Source organism: Schistocerca cancellata, chromosome 9 (assembly GCF_023864275.1).
Source record: "Schistocerca cancellata isolate TAMUIC-IGC-003103 chromosome 9, iqSchCanc2.1, whole genome shotgun sequence".
Taxonomy (NCBI): domain Eukaryota; kingdom Metazoa; phylum Arthropoda; class Insecta; order Orthoptera; family Acrididae; genus Schistocerca; species Schistocerca cancellata.
The window spans coordinates 7,882,827-7,899,940 of record NC_064634.1 but is presented as its reverse complement, the minus strand read 5'-3'; positions in this window follow the sequence as shown (position 1 = coordinate 7,899,940).

The following is a 17,114-nucleotide window of genomic DNA, read 5'->3' as shown; positions in this document are numbered from 1 at the left end:
AGAAGATAAAAAGTTGTTAATTGAGCCTGCTTTTCATGGCAGATGTCAAAGTATTAACTCTAATTCCGATTGTGCATAATCATTCTTTCACAGCTTGGAGGTTAACATACCTTTGTCGGTTCTCGTTACTTTCATTTACTGTAGGGGACATGACACCTACATGAATTGCGTTACATTAAATTGTGTGTGAATACGGGAGGTAACAGCTCACCGAATAGTAGAAGCTCCAAGTTGTCAATGAAAACTTCACTAGCCCCACACACACACACACACACACACACACACACACACACACACACACACACACACACACACACCTGTACAGGGTTGTGTCCAGGTGGAGTGGTTGAGGGGGGAAAATAATAATAATATAATAATAATGATTTTATTGTCTTTAGGCCATTACAGCAATTAACAACGTCAAATGAAGTTACAATTTATAATACAGTGTGATAAGGTATTGACTACTGAAATATTTTAGTTTATATTACAATAAATGTACAGTGGGTCATCTGTTGGATTACTGCATTTTACAGTTGAAGAATTCATTGATATCATAGAACGGGTGGGCAATAAACCATTCATGCAGTCTTTCTTTGAATGTATGTTCAGGAAGATCCTGTATGGCATGTGGCAGCTTATTAAATAGCTTGTGTCCTGTGACTTCATAGCTATTTATTGATTTTGATAGTCTGTGGTAAGGCGTGTATATGTGTTTGATGCTTCTTGTGTTGTAACAATGTACATTTTCTCTACATTTCACATCTTGTAGGTTCTTCTTTGTAAAGATTAAGACATTGTATATATAGAGGTTTATTACAGTCATAATTTTTGTTTAGTAAATAAGGGTTTGCAGTGAGCCTTATGTGAAGAGTTTGTAATTATCCTAATGGCTTTCTTCTGCAATAATAGGATGTCATGTATATGACTACAGTTACCCCACAAAATAATGCCATAGGATATTATACTCTGGAAAAATGCAAAATAAGATGATCTGATATATGTTTCAGGTACACAATTTCTGAGTTGTCTTAATAAATAAATTACTCTAGATAGCTTACTACTAATATAGTTTACATGTTGGCCCCAGGATAGCTTTTCGTCTAAATAAACTCCCAGGAATTTAACAGAACTAGGGTCATCAGATAGTGGCTTTTCTCTTAGAGTGAAGATTATCTGCTGAGTTTTACTTTCATTTAGCAGGAAACCATTTGCTCTGAACCAATATGCTGCATGAGTGAGTGTATTTTCAGCACAGGTTTTAAGGTCATTAAGATTGTTACTGCTATGGAGAAAAGTCGTATCATCTGCATACAATACAGTGGTGGATCTAATAAACGAGGGGAGGTCATTGATCATTATCAGAAACAGGAAGGGTCCCAGTACAGATCCCTGAGGCACACCTACTTTAACATTTTCTATGTTTGACATTTCCTTACCAACACAAACTACCTGTTTACGGTTGTTGAGATAAGCTTTTAATAGTCTGAGACTGTTTTCTTTGATGCCGTAGAATTCTAGTTTCTCTAGTAGTGGCATGTGCTCAACACAGTCGAAGGCCTTGCTTAGGTCACAGAATGAGACCTGAGCAAAGCCTTTGTTCTCAAAAACTTTGAGGATGTAACTGACTACCGTGTTGATTGCATCAGTGGTCGACAGATTCTTCCTAAACCCGTATTGTGTAGCATTAATTATTCCTAGGTGGTCAAAGTGAGATGACAATTGTTGGTACATGATGCATTCTATTACCTTGGAGAATGCGGGTACTATTGAAATAGGCCTGTAGCTAGATGGAGAGTCTTTATCTCCCTTTTTGTATACTGGGACGATCCTAGACAGTTTTAACTCATCAGGAAAATATCCCTCAAGTAAGCACTTGTTTATGCAATGGGTTAGAGGGTACAGAATGCAATCACACACTTTTTTTTAGCAGGTTGCATGATATGCCATATATATCTAAGCTATCAGATGATTTCAGTTGTTTTATGACCCCTTGTACATATCTAGGCGATACTTCGGAGAAGGTTACCATGCTTGTATTTGGTGACTGTCTACCCCAATTTTGGGAGAGTAACTCTGATGGACTAATGTCTGGTTTGATAATTGCGTCTCCTATTTCTTTCACTGAATTAATAAAAAACTCATTGAGTGTTTGTGGTGGGATATTAATTTTGTCTTTTTTAGTATCTCTGGCAGCACTGTTAATTACTTTCCAAGCGGTTTTGCATTTATTGGTGGAATTATGTATGCTGTTGGCATTGTAGGTTTTTTTGGCTTGCAGGATGGCTTTTTTGTATTCATTCCTGCATTCCACATAGGCTGATTTGGCACAGTCGGACTTCATACTATTGTATATGTTGTACAGTAACAAAACTTGTTTCTTTAGATCTGTCAGCTGTTTATTGTACCATATATTTTGTCTGTTTTGAGATCTGGATTTGTGGCTGCTGTCCATTATTTTGATTTTCTTTATGGGAATACTATGGTTAAATAGGGTCAAGAATGCATTAAAAAATCTATCAAATATTATTTTGACTGGCAGGTCATTACTTGATGTGTAATGTCCATCGACACTACAATGGCCAAACCAGTCTCTGTCAGCAAGGGAATTACAAAATGTGTTAATTTTATCCTCAGTTATGGGTCTGGTAATCACAACTGTTGGGACGGGTCTGTTTGCATTGCTCCTATTGAGGGGAATTTTACTTGCATAATTTAGAGATACGGAGTCATGGTCAGAGAATGGGAACACTACAACTTCGCATGTGTTTTCAGTGGTCTTGAAGTTTACAAAGATGTTATCTAAACATGCTTTGTTTCTTGTGGGCCTGTTATTAACATGATATAAATTGTATTGTCTTAGTAAGTTTTCCAGATCTGCAACACTACCCTTACATTTAGTAACATCAAAATCAGCATTCAAATCACCTCCTATTGCAATATCATAATTACTTAATTCACTCAATAGCATGTCCATTTTTTCTAAAAATATGTTAATGCTTCCCTTTGGTGATCTGTACATGGATACTACTATTAGATTATGACTATTAATGATTATACCCGTAACTTCAAAGTGCTGTTCATCACACAAGGAATTTAGGTCTAGTTTGGTTATTGTACAATTGAGTGACTGGTTGGAATAAATTGCCACACCACCTCTAATGTGCTCTTTCCTACAGTAGCTATTTACTATACTAAAATTGTCAAATTTGGCAACTGCAAGTTCATTCTCATTAGCCCAGTGTTCACTCAGACAAAAAATATCAAACTGGTTATCAAGACCAAACTCATTTATGATAAGTTCTTTATCTTTCAGTCCTTGAACGTTAAGGTAACATATTTTAAGATCCATGCTCTTATTGCTTACACACTGAACACTATGGTGATTGGTTTTCAAACGTTTTTCAGGGCTTATCTTTTGGATTTCTGCCTCCTGTTGCCTTTTACTAAAAAATTGTTCACTTGGAGTGGTAGCACATCTACTGTTGTGTGCCTACTCTTCCCTCCTTGTGATGATATTGTAGATGAAGCTGCTACTAGAGGATTTGATGGAACTGCTGTTGTGGTGTCTGGAGGCACTCTTGTGGCATCTGGTGACTGAGGAGATAAGGTGGTCGCTTCTTCTTCTGCTGCTGTTGAATCTTGCTGGTGAAGTGTGGTAGGTACTGCTGCTGCTGCTGCTGCTGTAGGCATTGTTGTGGCAACTGATGACAGTGGAGATTTGGATGTTGCTTCATCTTCCGCTGCTGTTGAATCCTGTAGATGAAGTGTGGTAGGTACTGCTGCTGCAGCATTTGTTATGTGTGTAGGTACAACTGCTGCTTCCACCTCTACTTCTACTGCTGCAATAGAAGTAACCATTTCTTCAGGCTCTGCTTGCGTCAAGCAAGGAACTGGAAGAGCAGCAATTACTTCTTGGTTGTCAGATGCTTTCAGTATCATGCTGATGTTTTGGCGCAGAATCTTCTTGCCTCTGTTATTAAGGTGCATGCCATGTTTCGTGTAACAGTCTCTTTGCAAGGAGTCCATACTTATAAAATATGCGTTTTGGTAGGCCCTGCAAATCTTTGAGTATTGCCTGTTTGCTTTTATGATTTCCACGTTCACACATGACCATTCCGAAAGGTCATGCCTATGTGGAATTCCGACTACAAAAACTGATTTCTCTCTTGTTGAATTTAGTATTGCCTTAAGGTTTCGTGTTGCACTGTGGAGGTCGTTTTTATATACATTATTGGCTCCAGCTATGACGACAATATGACTATCATTTTCAGTTTCTATGTTTCTAACGAGTTCTTGGATGGGTGCACCTGGTTTGACAATACTAGTTGCTTGTAAACAATGACTGTAACGTAGTATTTTTGCGATCTCACGTCCATGGCTATCAGAGAATATTTTCACTTTGAGTTTGTCTTCACGTTTATTGCGGAAGTTTCTGCTCATGTGCTTGTCACTATATAGATTCGGGGTGTTGTTGTCGTCACAGTTTTCCGTGGATTCCACATTTATATCTGAATCTAGTGCATGAAAACGGTTTTTTGTTACCACAGTAATTCTACAGTCACTGGGTTTCACACGACCTACCCTTTTTGGCCTAGTAAACATATGTTGCCTTGTTGTTTCTGCCTTTAGGCCTATATTCACTTCAGAGCACTCGTTTATTGTAGGTAGGACACTGAAACTGCTTGTATTGCCGCGGTTCGTTCCATTCGTTGTATTTATTACCTTTTCGCTTCTTTCTTCCGTGATCATGCTAGTCCTGTGCTCCCAGTTCCGTGTTTTACTTGCTTTGGCGATCGAGATATTACGCGCCTTTTTCAGTTCGGCATTTTCATTTTCTAAATGCGCAATGTCCCGCCTTAGTACATCTACAATTAATTGCAGGCTTGATACACGTTCATTTAGCTTCACTATTTCACTGTTATAATTTACGTATGTTCCGTTTTTCATCACACAACTATAACTTTTGTTCACTTTCTCACTATAAACAACTGTGCCGGACGCCATATTCACAGTAAAAGAAGTGGGAAGCAGCAGACAGCAGATGTGGGGGATAGGAATGTGACACAGGGAATCAGAGCTGGCAAGTTCGTCCAGCACACGATGATGATGATACATGGGAGTGGATTTGGAAGAGTGTGACAGAACAGAAGAGAAGGTGACAGGGCAAGAGGTCAGTGGGAATTCAAGACAGGAGGATCATGGTGCAATGGAAACGAGGATGTGTTCTGAGGGGTACTCCTGTCTATGTAGGTCAGAAAACTTGGTGCTGGAAGAAATAATAAAGATGGCACAGGTTGTGAAGGAGCCATTGACCTATAACACGCCATGCTCTGCATTGTGTTCTGCTACTGGATCAATGACTCTGCTCCTCAGCACAGTCTGGCAGTAGCCACTCAGCTTGTCCATTGTCGTGACCATGTAAAATGCTGTGCATAAACTGCAGCAGAGTTGATATATGACACGGCTGGTTTAAGAAGTGATCCTCCCTTTGATATGACAGGATAAGCCTGTGACATCGAGTATTTATGTGCCAGTTGGGGGGCCAAGATGATGTCGAAGTAGAGTGTGTGACAAAATGCTAGGAGTGGGAAGGATCGTGGATAGGATTTCACCATTTTCATGGAAACTGACAGATATTCAATGTCCTAGTGAAGGGCACAGTTAGGGTTACACCTGATAGCGCACAATAATATTCAGTGACGATGGAAGGGGGGGGGGGGGGGGGAGTCCTTTCGGCTGGCTCTTCGGGGGTGGGAGGATAATTGGTGTGTGTGTGGGGGGGGGGGCATAGGAAATTATTTGTGGACTACATTTGGGGGATGGTAGATGTGTATAAAAGCTTTACTAAAGCCTTAATCACAATGGGCCACGGAACTTTGATTACTCATATACATCATCATTATCCGCAAACAGATTCTGGGAGCTTCTGATACTTTCCACCTGATTACACACATCATAAACAGTAAACAGTAGTGGACCTTTGGTACTTCATGTACGTCAATTTTAACCCATTAAGGCGTAAAACAAATGTAGTTGTGTACTTTTGACTACCACTTAAAAAAAATTAAGTTTACTAAATAATTTTACATTTCTTTGCCGATACATGTCTACAGTTCCACTGTGCACTGAAATCTCCTTGGCATGTCTACTTGGACTGCAGACATGTACCTGTTTGCAGGTTGAAATGTATTACCTAATGTGTACCAGGCCTACATAGGCAGAAACTAGATATTTCAATATTACCTCTTTAGTTAAATTCAAAACAATCGAATAATTAGAACCAGTCATAAAAAGACAGCTAGTCGATTGTCCAGTTGGGATGGTAGGTCATGTGAAATTATCAATTTTCTCTTTTAATTCAACAGACATCTCAAAATTGGTTCAGAAAGATTTGCTTCCTCCATATGTGACACTCAGTACAAAACACTGTACCACTGTGGCACCTCCTAGCAGCAACCATGTCAGTGTGGGGCGTCCCATAAAATGCCACATGTGACAAGTTTCTACTAGTGCAGTTTTAAATGCTGCTGCACAGTTTCCATCGCATCAGTGTGGAAAATGCTGAAAAGATTGTGAAGCATTTTAACCAGAGTGAAAATGACACTGCCTCAAATCAGTATAATTAAAGAAGAAACTTAGCTAAAATATTATATAATATCTACGGACAAACCCTGGAAAGACGCAAGTTGACTGTGCATTGGATACACATTACTTGTGGAGTCTTCAATATGTAGGAGATGATGGAGTAAGCCAAGTACAACCGATGTGGAGCCGGCAATGGACCGCAGAACCCTCGCAAGAGGCCTGCATAAAGGACCTCCACATATTCGTAGTCTCCTTTATCACACATAGTTAGCCATTTTGTGTTCCAGGCACCTAAAACTCGACAGCATATTACCAATAGGACATCCGTTTCCAGAATACTGATCCCAAGGTCAGTTTATTGGTAATCAGTTTGGCAAGGGTATCAGAGAGTTCATTTCCTGGAATTCTGGCGTGGCCCGGGATCCAGATGAAGGTCACTGAGCATCCATATTGTTCAAGGGCAAACAGACTCCCAGATAGTAATGACCAATGGACGGCGAGGGTAGCACTGGTTGAGAGCTTGCAAACTGCTTCAGGAGTCACTGCAGATGGGAAAGGACCCACCAGTGCAGGAATGGATATGCTTGAAAGTTCAAGAGATGGCTGCCAACTCTGCAGTGAAAACACTACAGCCACCCAGCAAGGACAGCGGTTCAGTATGTCCTCTGCACGAGCATAAGCAAAACCTACACGACCAGCAATCATCGAACCACCAGTGCAGACAATTTCTGTACCCTGGGATGTGCCAAGGATGGAGAAAAGTTAGTGGTGGAGGGCCGCAGGATGAAGTCTTTCAGAACTTGTGATAGGTCAAGATGAAGCTGTGGCCAAGGGATGCACCATGGAGATGTCCGACAGAGGTGGAAAAGGAAACAACATAAGTTCAGAGAGGATAGACCAGGTGTGGATTGCGATCGTAATCCCTAATCTGGGCCGCCTTTGCGGGAGATGGATTACTGTGTTTGGAAAGAGGTGAAGGTAGCTCGGATGCTCGTGTAAGCTGCGAACGTGGGCAGCATAATTGACAAGATAATGTTGGCACCTGATCCACTACGGTGAGACCTCAGCCTCCACTATTAAGGTGATCACAGGGCTAGTTTAAAAGGCTCCTGCCACAAGTTGAACCCTGCAAGTATGTACCACATCCAGTATTCGCAACACTGAGGACGACGCTGAACCATTTGTCAGACTCCCATAATAGAGGCAGGATTGTACCAGGGCTTTGTAAAGCTGCACAAGGATACTGTGATCTGCACCACAGCTGGTGTCAGTCAGGCAGCAAAGTGTATTATGGTGCAACCAGCACGTTCGCTTAAGCTGGCGAAGATGGTGAATCCATGTCAACCGAGAAGCGAAGACCAGACCTCAAAAGGAATAAGTCTCCACCACAATGAATAGTTGGTTGTGGAGGTAAATTTCTGGTTGTGGGTCAACAGTATGACGTCAACAGAAATACATGCTGAGAGTCTTGGCGGTGGATAACCGTGGGTGAGGGGCTATGTCTGCACGTTTCGTACGGTGCTTTGCAGTCGATTTTCAACGACATCCACAGTACAGGAGGAATAGTAGAGGCAAAAGTCGTCAGCATACAAGGAGTGTGATAATTAGGATCCCACAACTGCTGTTACACCACTGATGACTTCTAGAAAAACAGGGAAACTCAGGGCAGAGCCCTGCAAGACCCCATTCTCTTAGATATAGGGGTACTGGGGAAAGCACTAACTCAAATCCAGAAGGTACGGTGTGACAGGAAGTTCTGGAGGAAAACTGTGAGAGGACTCTAGAGGGGCCACTCATATAAGGTAACAAAGGATGTGGTATCACAATGTGGTTTTGTAAGCCTTTTGCACGTCAAAAGACAGTTACCAGGTGTTGACATCGGGCAAAAGCTGTTCAGATGGCACACTCTAGGTAAACCAGGTTATCAGTAGCGGACCAATCTTGGCGAAAATTGCCCTGGAACGGAGCCAGAAGACTGCAAGATTCACAGAGCCTACACAGCTACTGGCTCACCATGTGTTCAAGCCACTTACAGAGAACACTGATAAGAGGTATTGGGAAATAACTGCACATTTCTACAGGGTGCTCAACTGTTCTAGTACTGGGACAATGATGCTTTCTCACCACTGCAATGGGAAATTGCCTTTATTCCAGATACGGTTTAAAGACGGCAAGGATATGACTGACAGTCCACCGGTAGGTGCTTGATCATTTGATTGTGAATGCAGTCTGGCCCTGGGGCTTTGTCAGGGCAGTGAGCGAGTGCACTGATAAATTCCCTCTCACTGAATGAAGCATTATATAGCTCCAGGTGCCATGTAGTACAAGATAATTGCTTTTGCTCCATACACTGTCCTAAAACGGGCACAAAAGACAGGCTGATAATTTTCAAATGCTGACACTTGAGCATAGTGCTGAGCAGAATGTTCAGCGATGGCATCTGGGTTAGTGTAGACAGTGCCACCAAGGCAATACCAGGTACACCTGTAGGCATCTGGTATCCACACACACACACACACACACACACACACACACACATGATCTTAGCCCAAACCTGTGAAGAAGAGGTATTCGGTCATGGCTGAAATGTACCATTCCCAGCATTCTCGCTTCCGTCATTTTATTTGTTGATGGACCCAGGCTTGGAACCACTTAAAGGCAATGAGGTGCTTCATCGATGGCTGCTGCTTATGGTATTGAAGAGAATGCCTGCGATCTTGAATGGCCTCTGCAATTTCCAAGGACCGCCAAGGTACTGCCATCCATCGGAATGGGCCTGAGGAACACAGGGTCACTAAATCAGTTGCCGAAAGAATGGCTGTAGTTGTATTCCGGACTGCCTCACTGTATCTCCGTGTGGCAGGGTACCAAGGTTGATAGAAGAGGTAAAGGCATCCAAGTCAGCACTGTTGAGAGCCCATTTGGGCAAGCATCCAGGGGAGTGACACTCAGGGAGGGACAGGAAGATGGGGAAACCAGTCACTAGACACAGGTCATCGTGGACCCACGAGTAGACGGATGAGAGAAGACAAGGGCTGCAAATGGAAAGGTCACAGCCAAGAAAGTTCCGTGTACCACACTGAATTGTGTGGGGGTGCATGTATTCAAGAGGCAAATTATACCATAAATTTCAAGGTCTTTACCGCAGCCAGTAAACATGGTTCCAATCCACAAAGGGTTACGGGCACTGGAATTACCCACGATTATGGAAGGTGGGGGAGCTGAGGAACCAATGTAAACAGTATATTCCGAGACACTTCGCCATCGGGAGGGAGGTAAATATTGCAATAGTAATATCCTGAAATGCCCTTATCTGAACTAGGAGGAAGGTGATTTGTTTGTGGCTGGCAGGTGGGAACCAATTTACTGGTGGGTGGGAAGCCATTGATCCCAAAGTAGATGTGGGAGAAGCAGCAAGAGGAGCCCCCCAACCATCATGTAGGTAGGCACAGTCGAGCAGTCCTGAGGGTCCACAGCAAGAGGTGTAACGAGCCAGAGTACCGTCGCCAAGGGGGGGTGACGTCGTCATAGGTGTACCGTGTGACATTATTTGACATACTGACTGCAACTGCTCTTAAGTCTTCTTGGTAACCGAGTTTGTCCAGAGCCTCATATTGCTGTATTTTCTTTTCTCTCTGAGAAACAGCACAATCTAGTGATCAGGGAGAATTTTTTCCACCGCTGACAGATGGGGGGAGGTACACAGGAAGCATCTGCTTCCAAGTCGGATGTAGCTCATTGTCAGATTGTAAGAGCAGGTCTCTGTGGAAAATAATGCTCTGTACTAAATTCACACTGTTGTGGGGAGTGACAGTCACTGGTACATCATCCAGCGTGTTACAGGCAAGCAGTGCCTGTGAGTGGGCAGGGAATACCATTTTAATCAAAACCGACCCCCTTCATTTTAGAGATGGCTGCCACTCCCACTTCTAGGTTCTCCACAAAGAAAAAGGGCTTTGTGGACAAGAAAGAATAAACAGATTGCGTAGAGAATGGCTCTGTTTGCCGCTTAGCCCTACGTTCCTCCCATGATATAGCCAGGGAAGAAAACATATTAGGAGCAAATCTTTTTGCACTGAAAGAAGACTGTCCTTCCACAGAGACTGCTAGGGTCCGTACAGCCACCAGCAGGATATAACTTCATCCCTTTCACTCGCAACTGACCCGCCACGGTGCTACACACTCTCCCCACAGTCACCATCCAGTCTCAGCAATGGCTAACTGGCCCCTAATCCAATGCATGTTCCCCAGTCACAATAAGCACTTACTCCTCAGCACTGGGATGAGTTTTCAGCTCAGGCAAGGACAGTGCGATTAATTCACGGTCAGAGGGCTACCACCATGCAGGTACTTGACAAGACCCCCTCCCCCCCCCTCCTCTCCAACAGGATGGCTACCGTGCTGCGTTTTGGGTGTATTACTCTGTTAAAGGGAATGGTGTACAGATGGAAAGGAACAAAGGTGGAGCACACTATGGCAGGCAAGGGCTACCTTCCCTGCATGATCTGCACTTCTGCAGAATTTTGAAAATTAGTGGCAGGCGAAACCCAAAAATGGAAACTGTGTGTTAATTTGATGAAAGATTGTGAAATACGCTGGAATTGGAAACTCGAGGCCTAATAATAAATTAGGTCCAAGCAAGGTTGGCATCTGATGGAGAGGCAGAGAGAGAGAGAGAGAGAGAGAGAGAGAGAGAGAGAGAGAGAGAGAGAGAGAGAGAGAAGGGATATAAGCATGCAGCGTGGAAAGGAGGTAATGCTGCAAAAGGCTGGGAACCCTTGGCAGCCAAGCATGCACTCACAAAAAGAGTTGTGGGCCCAGGGCAAGGGGGTTGTAGTAGGTTCTTGGGGGTGGGGATTGGAGATGTGTGTGGGTATGGCAGTGAAAATCTGTTTGTGGGCCATGTCTGGGGAATAGTATCTGTCAGTTAAAACCGGTTTGTGGACTATGTCTGGGGAATAGAATCTGTCTGTGAAGGCATTGTGAGACATTCAGCATACTATGTACTGGGAAAGGGAGTCCTTGTCACTGCAGATGCACTGTCCCTGGGTGAGCAGGCTGTATGGGAGGCAATGTTTGGTGAGGAAGGGGTAGCAGCTGCTGAAATGCATGTAATGTTTGTAGTTGGTGGGTTTAATGTGGACAGAGGTGTGGATAGAGCCATCAGAGAGGAGGTGGTCAACATCCAGGAAGATGGCATGCACGGTAGAGGAGGACCAAGTGAAGCAGATGAGAGAGAAGGTGTTGAGGTTGTGAAGGTATGAGGATAAGGTGTGTCTGCTCTGAGTCAACATCATGAAAATACTATCAGTGAACCCTGAACCAGACAAGAAGTTTGATGTTTTGGGAGGCTAGAAGGTTTCCTCTAGATGGTCCATATACAGATTGGCATGGGTGGTTGCCCTTGGCTGTGCTGCAGATTTGTGTGAATACCTTTCTGCCAAAGGAGAAATAGTTGTGTGTTAGGATTAAGACAGTATGGTGTTTTAGGAATGAGGTAGTGGGTTCCAAGTCTGACGGGTGCTGGGAGAAGTGTTCAACAGCGGCAAGACCATGGACATGAGGGATGTTGGTGTATAGGGATGTGGTGTCAACGGTGATGATTAGAGACCCAGGAGGTAAAGGGGTGGGGATGATTGAGAATCAGTGAAGGAAATGATTGGTATCTTTGGTGTCAGAGGCGAGGTTTAGGACAACAGGTTGGAGTTGTTGGTCATTGAGGGCTAAAATTCTTTTAGTGAAGGCACAATGATCATCTACAATGCGGCATTCAGGATTGTCAAGTTTACGGATTTTAGGGAACATGAAGAAGGTGGATGTGTGATGTGAAAAGATAACGGGTTCAGGGGAGATGTTCTAGGAGCTGCCAAAGGCTTTAAGCATGTATTGGAGGTTTATGTTGGACTTCTGGGATGGGATCACTTAGGTGGAGAAGTTGGGCAATTGGTAGAGGCCTTCCACCATGTAGATTCATGATGACATTGGTGGAACCTTTGTCAGCAGGTAGGATAATTACAGTGTGTAAACTTTTAGATGGCAGGCCTCTCCCTAGTCCTGAATTGGTAGAAGTCGGTAAACGTCGAGAGGCTTCGGGAGGCTTCGGTAGGCATTCAGTTTCGATTGCTGCCAACATTACGTAGCTGACTGTGTTGTACAAGGTAGCCATTGTCGTCTGCTTCGTTATTTTTTGCGCTGTACTGTTCTGCCTGTTTGTATTGTGCAGTTGTGCTAAACATTATCAAAACGAGTGAAGAGGCAGTTGCTGGCCCATCTTGGGAGTCGCCAACAACTCCTACCGGTAGGCCTACGGTTAGAAGGAAACCAGTATTACGTAGCGACTGTCGCAAAATTATATTGCGTGTGACTGAATGCTGCGAAAGGGAAAGGGAGCAGAAAAAATTGCTTCACCCCATTCACAAATCTTCAGTGAGAGCTGCTACATACACAGGACGAAGCATGCATAGCACTGGAAGATTCAAACAGTTTTCCAAGAATCATCTTGGCGTATCACCACAAACGCCTGGCAAGAAAACGTGGGTTTCCATTTCAGATATTTTGTTCGCAATCACTTTGAAGGAGCCCCCTATTAATAAATGTCGGCAGAGGAAGGGCGACTTACGTGAAGAGTGTGTCGTCGGTGTCACTGCATGGGGGAGCTCATCGAGAAGACTGATAGTTGCAAGTGTGGGATCCAAGAATGGGTTCGTCAAGGAAGGGCAACTTACGTTCTGGGCAAAGTCGACAAAGGGCGATTATCACGGTCAGATGAATTCGGCAAACTTTGAGAATTGGTTCGGAGAGAAGGTACTGCAAAATCTCCCACCTAATTCATTAATAGTTATGGATAATGCTCCTTACGATAGCAGGCAAACAGAGAGAACTCCAATGAAGTTTGACAAGAAAGTGCGAATGCTTGAGTGGCTGCAATGCAGAAATATCCCGTGATGAGAGTATGAGGAAGGACGAGCTGTACATAAAAGTACGAGCGAATAAGCCAGCTGAGAAGTCTTTTGCTGTAAACCTGTTGGCTGAAAGCAAAGGCCACCAGGTCGTTCGCTCACCACCTTACAACTGCGACTTAAACGCAATAGAATTAGCATGGGTGAAGATAAAAAGGCATATTAGGGAGCACAACATATCAGGGGACTTGACTGCCACAAACATGCTGAATCTTGTGGACGCAGCTTTCCAGTCGGTTACTGCCAATGATTGGAAGGGATATTGCAAGAAAGTTAAAGAAACAGAAAAAGAATATCGGGCATGCGATGGTGTCGTCGAAATTGCTGTGGACGAAATTACCTTTAACACAGCCACATCAGATGTAAGTGAGGAAGACTCAGACACACAAACGGAAGACAGTGACAGGGAAAGCGATTGATCACACGGCGTGAAATGTTTCTACAAAAGATCACAGCTTGAATAAATAACAAAAACAATCTATTAGTCTGTTGTAAATTGTATTTATGTTCTATTTTAATCAAACACAGAAACGGAACATAGTGACAGTGAAAGCGGTGGACCACATGGCTTTAAATGTTTTTACAAAAGTATGACATCTTAAATAAATACGAAAAACAATCTGCCATTCATTGCGTCGTAAATTTTATTTCTATTTCAGACTGTTTCCTTTCCTTGCGGTAAGCGTACTTCATTACTGCAGTTAAGATATTTATTAAACACTAGCTGTACGCGCGTGCTTCGCAACGGAAGAAATCTCGGAAAGTTGTTGACCGATTGATTTAAAATTTTGGCACAACGTTTTTTAGGAATATGCCCATGGTTTTATATACTTAAAACACGTTTGCGAAACGTGTTGCGAATAGTGTTAGTAGTGACGAAATAATAGAACAAAACGTCATGCCTGACGCAGCACTTTTTCACGCATCTCTATGTTTCCCACGTCATATCTCCTGAATTATATGTCGTAAAGAGACATAAATTTGCCAGCGCATTTACTGATATATGTGGATACTGTATGCAAAATATTTTGCGATTAGAGTTAATAGTAACTAAATAATACATTAAAATGTCATGCCTACTGCGGCAGATTTACGGTATGTACTGAGAAAATGTAGTAAGCGACAACCTTTTTTCCTTTCATTATTTTGTGGGGGGTGTCAGCGAAAAAAATTTTCGCAAAGGTTTGAAATTGTATGTAACGTTTGTTGCTAGTTGCTTATATATATATCCAGTTACGTTATACTATATGACCTGTTTAAGTATATTTATATTTTATAGTTTAACATTGCGGGGAATGAAATAAAATGGGGGGAAAAAAAAATTGCGAGCAGTGGGAATCGAACCCGGGTCCGCTGCATGACAAGCCTTTACCTAATCAATTGCGCTACGCATGCTACAGTGACCTAACTGTTGAAACATTGTCCTTTTATCTTTTCGGGCGTTCGGAGAACAACTCACCAAAGTTTCATTGCAATCAGATGAATGGTTTGTGAGAGCATTGTAGACAAACATACACATTCATTTTTATATATATAGATTTTAATGTACACGACGATTTCAGTTTCGTTTACGAACAACATTTAAAGCGAGTTTTACTTCCAAGCCTTTCGTCTGCTTTCATGTAAGCATGACGTGCAATTTGTAGTGCCAGCACTGCAACTGGTAGGCGTGCCTTGTTGCCCCCCCCCCCCCCCCCTCCAACTATCCTGGACACCCCATTGAAGCTCACTGTTGTGTCCTCCCTGAAAGAAGTTCGGCAATTAGTGACCAACAACTCCAACCTAATGCCCAAAATCTAGCCTTCCTTCACAGACTTCACCATCCTGACCTCTTTATGTCTTTTGATGCTACTTCCCTATACAACATCATCCTCATACCCACAGTCTTGCCACTGTTAAACACTCCTTCCCCAACCTCCTCCTGACTCCAAATCCACTACCTCAATTCCTCACACAGCTTACTAACTTTAGCCTAAGACACAACTACTACTACTACTACTACTCTGACAGGAAGGTATACAAACAAATCTGCAACACAGCCATAGGCACTCGTCTAAGCCAACCTGTACATGAACCATCTAGAGCAGGAAAGGCCAATCCACAGCGTGTTGATTTTTGGCCCACAGAGATGTTTCATATGAAAGAAAAATTTAACGTTTATTTCATGTAAAACCCAAAAAACAGCATTCCATCAGGTGTCTTTTGTATCGTTACAATTACAATAGGAATATCTCAGTTCACTGATTCAATTATTGTTAGATTTTCATCGATGTTCCACGCACACACTTTGAAAAGCCCGTGCACAATCTTTTAGAAAATATAGTTCACCTTGGCGATATGCAATCAACAATCAGTAGTAGTATGGGCTGCGCTACTACCTTATACGTTTGTTGTGCTGCGCGCATGACACAAGTGCCGGATGTAGCCAATACATTCAATACTTAATTTTACTGCAAACTCAACAGTATCGGCCATAAAGTTACAGCCCTTCAAGTGTATATGTGGTGCACATTTGATAGTCCTATCATCACTTCGGGTAAGTAAAGCAAGCTTTCATCTTTTTACAATTTATCTGTGATGCTTGTCTTTAATTTTAGTAGGCTTGCATTTATTTTATGATGGTGAGTAGTTACACCAATCGACATTGGCAATTTTTTTCTGCCTCAATACCTTCTTTTAATTTTAGTAATACAAAACAAATATATACTTAATTGTAATAGTGTGGTTCCCACTGAGGACATTTAAGGATTCCGCATTACAGAGGTAGAAAAGGGACCCTCCTAGCACAACTTCATCTGCCTTTCGCTCTTATTGATAGCAACTAATAAGGTTATCGACTTGAAACGTAGAATAGTTTTAAGAAACAATCATAACCTAAGAAATCAAAAAGGGGGTCGAAATTTTAAAAGTATGGCTGCTAGGTTAAGTGAAACGTATGTAATTTCTTATACACACATAAAAAAAAAGTTCTGCATCACTGTGGCTCCCATAACTCCTGAAGATGACGTTGACTGGTTACTGTATCACAGACACAGTCCCTCCGACTGTTCAGAGATGTCACTAAACCTGTTCAAAGATGTAAACAACCATGCATAAGCAGCACCTATTAGATGGAGAGGGTCCAACAGCCGATCAGTTCCAGTAATTTGACCAGGAATGAGGTACACGGCGGCTGTGTTATCTGTAGTTCAACCATGCCTAGACGGTCAATACCGCAGTTCAATCGTGTCCACATTGTTACTTTGTGTCAGGAAGGGCTCTCAACAAGGGAAATGTCCAGGTGTGTAAGACTGAACCAAAGCGATGCTGTTCGGACATGGAGGAGATACAGAGACAGCAACTGTTGATGACATGCCTTGCTCGGGCCGCCCAACAGCTACTACTGCAGTGAATGGCCGCTACCCAAGGACTGTGGCTCGTAGCAACCCTGACAGCAACACCACTGTGTTAAATAATGCTTTTCGTGCAGCCACAGGACGTCGTGTTATGACTCAAACTGTGCGCAACAGGCTGCATGATGCGCAACTTCACTTTCGAAGTCCATAGCAAGGTCCATCTTTGCAACCA